This window comes from Ambystoma mexicanum, chromosome 9, assembly GCF_040938575.1.
Source record: "Ambystoma mexicanum isolate Mex_15411 chromosome 9, UKY_AmexF1_1, whole genome shotgun sequence".
Taxonomy (NCBI): Eukaryota; Metazoa; Chordata; class Amphibia; order Caudata; family Ambystomatidae; genus Ambystoma; species Ambystoma mexicanum.
Window position 1 is genome coordinate 1,335,328,423 of NC_090931.1, and position 3,487 is coordinate 1,335,331,909.

The window sequence follows — 3,487 nt, forward strand, 5'->3', positions numbered from 1 at the left end:
TAAAAAAAAATATAAGACGTTGTTGATCGTTTCTGGTAATGTAACTACACCCACCGTTCCATTTGGAACCCTGCCTCTTTACTCCCAACACCCAGAGATGGGGGGGGGGGTGGGTCTACATGATTGTATGATGCCGAAAATCTCTTACCCCCCCCAAAAGTGATTTAAAAGTTGTACCATTGCAGAACCTTGCAATTATTCTGTTTGTTGATGGGTCTGTTTTACGTAATTCTCTGGGAAGAATTTCTTCAGGTTATGCAATTTGTACACAATTAAAAGTCCTTGAAGCTTGTCATTTACCAAACATTAATTTGGCTCGTTTTGCTCAGATGATTCCTGTTACTCATGGATGATCATTATGTGCCGGCAGTGCATGGACCAAACTATTCTAGTGAAAGGAGAACATTTCTTTTGATACGTTGTTTTGGAAACAATGGCCAAGACCAATCTGAGAACTTACCCAGTTTGTCTGAAGAAGTGTCAGGCAACATGAGAGAGTATGAAAAGTGTATCAAGATGTTGGATAAACAGGACGAAAAAAGAAAACTAAGCATCATTTTAGAGAGATATCAGTTTGGGAAAAGGAAGCAAGATTCAAACGAATCCGTAGATTAATACATGACAGCCTTAAGGTGCCCGGCGGCATCGTGCGAATTTGGGAGCAATGAAGAAGAAAGGTTACATGATCAATTCATGTTAGGATGCAATGATAGTAAAGTGAGAGAAGCATTGTGGACAAAAATCAATCCTTCATTAGAGGAAGTGATCCGAGTTGCGAAGGAAGTTGCACAAGTGTGTGTTTAGAAGAGATCATATCCTGATGTCAAAATGTTAGACAACACTTCACCCTTAGAGTAGAAGAAGCAATTCACAACAAAAAACAGGGTGCAAAGATAAAGCAGAAGGAGTTGAGCAAATAAGTGTTTCAGATGTCGGTTATTTTCATTTTCCTAACAGTGACAAGTGTCTGGGACTAAATGTCTTATGTAAAAAATGTAACAGAAGAGGACATTTCAAAAATTGCTGCAGAAGCAGGGTTGACAGCATAGAATGTGTAGATGAACTATGTGAAGAGTAGGAAGAATCCATATACATAGTGGATAACATGTTGGCATCAATCAGGGCCATAGAGGATTAGAATGCTGATGCAGAAGAGCCGGTGGCTCTAATAAGAATTGAATGGATAGAAGTGGGCATGGAGATAAACTCAGGGGCCAAATAAACTCTTATGCCCAACAAAGTATTCGAGGTTCAACTACCTGGGAAGGTATTTCTAAATAAAATAAACATTCATCCAGTAGCATGGGAGGAAAACGTGTTGAGCAGATTGGATGGTTTTGAACCATGATGGAGTTTAAAGACAGAAGTGCAAAGGGAAAGCTTTGGTTGTCTGAGAAATAGAATTCTGTCCTAACTGTGCACAGAGTAAGGATTCCTATCACTTTGAGAAGCGAGGTAAAGGTAGAACTGGAAGTTTGAAGTGGGGGGTGAACATACTAACAATGAAAGGTCTAGATAAAGTGTCTTCCAGAAAAAGAAAGTAAAGTTGGTCACAGTGCTAAAAAAAGTATACGTGAGATGTGAAATTGTGCCTAGCATGAAAAATAAAGCAGCTGATTGCCTTCCATCTATGAATGGAGCAAAGATGATGATGATGATGATGAAGAACAAGTGTTAAATGTTGGGTTGGCTGTGGTGTCCAAGGAGCGATGGGGTGTGTCAATGTTATCCAATGCCATGTTGAATGGAGTGAAAGGAAAAAGGAGCATGAATGAAGAATGAGCATTGCAGAGAAGCAAGCAGCTGTGAAGATGGTATGTGATGAACGTCATGTGGAGGGAGGATTAGTGTTGAGGGGAGATACAATTATTCCTCCTGAAGATGTAAGGAGCTAAATATTGAAGGTGTCAAATGAAGGCCATCAAGATATGTCCAGAATGAGGCTATTATCCATTCAGGACTATTGGTGGCCAGGAATGGATATACACGTGGAAAGAATGATTAGAGCGTGCATTGTAATGAGAATTCGGGAAAGGGCTCTGTTAGTAGAACCAATCCTATGACTTTGATAATTACCACCGTACCATACCGTGGGAGCATGTAGGGTTGAACATTGTAGGTCCGGTGAGAAGTCAAGGAACATTGTAATACTGTATTGTGTTAGTGGACATGTTATCAAGAGGGATTTAAACACCATGGGGTTCAGAATATATTGTTTAATGTGATTTGCATGCATACCGTTTTAAAAAGATCAACCAAACAAACAATGTAGAAGTAAGTATTAAAAAACTTAAACTTAAACCTTTAATACATTGTTATTCTGTTGTGACAAAAAAAATAGTTTTTTTTAATTCTCAGTTTCGCTCAAACAAAATGTATGCAATAGCAGCCAGGTGATCCTTGTCTTCTGCTGGGTGAGCCTTTTAAATCCGGCTTCATTTGAAATGCCAACTTCAATGTTGTCTTCGGTCATCTGCCCTGAAAAAACTTCCTTTAATGTGTAAATGGCATCTTCCAGTTCATCATTGTACCTATTTTCATGGAATGTTTTTCTATTCACATAATTCTTTCCCATAGCGGTTACTTTCCATGCAAAATAGGCACCATTTGGATCAGAAAGCGATAAATATGGTCTTCCTCATCGCAACCAGCAATTAACAACGAGACACCAAATGGACGAACACCACCAGACTGTGTGTACTCTTGCATAACAGAGGCAACTCTGGGCTGTTGGAATAGGTTCTCGATAAACTAGAAACTATTACTGTGCCAGATTTCAAGCTCTCCGAACAAGGACTTTGTAGTCCAGACCCATGGCACTGTACACCATGCCTATGTGTTTAGTAATTGGTTCCACATTATGCACACTCTGTTCATCATAGAGGATTGATTTCTGCTTCTTCTCTGTAGGCAACACCACAAATCTTGAAGCTTTAATTCCAACAGATGGGGCTGCCGGTGCTGCAGCTGCCAGTGCATATATTCAATCTGGACAAGATTTCCAGAAGGACTGAATGTAGTCAAGGAGAAGCTGTAACTGCTCTCTGCTGCCATCTTCCCTATAGCAGGATATCTACCAAAGACATCATTCAATTTTTAGAGACTATCTTTAGGAGGGAAGGATATCCATCTATAACAGTGATGGATAATGGGGTGCAGTTAGTATCTGAAAAAAAAGGTTTTCTATACAGAAATGGTATTGAACACCATCCCAGTTCCATTTACCACCTAGAAGCTATTGGCATAGTTGAGAGGTTTAACCTAGTTGTCATGGAAAGCACACACAGAACAATATCAAAAGGGAGGGACTGGAAAAAGGCAGTTGAGGACACAGTGGTGGTGCATAGGTTTATACCCCATTCCACTACAGAGGTGTCTCCTTTCGAAATTCTTAGTGGGGAAAAACTCAATACCAGAGTATGCCCACCTTGGGTTGGGAGAGCTAGTATGAGCAGATTTGATTTGGCTGTAGTGTGTGAGGAAATCA

General features: G+C 40.0%; 1 pseudogene; it reads right to left on the reverse strand.

The window, feature by feature from the left end:
- Positions 1–2,354: 2,354 nt before the first annotated feature.
- LOC138487462 (proteasome subunit alpha type-2-like) lies at positions 2,355–3,054 on the reverse strand (annotated as a pseudogene).
- Between the last annotated feature and the right edge of the window lie 433 nt (positions 3,055–3,487).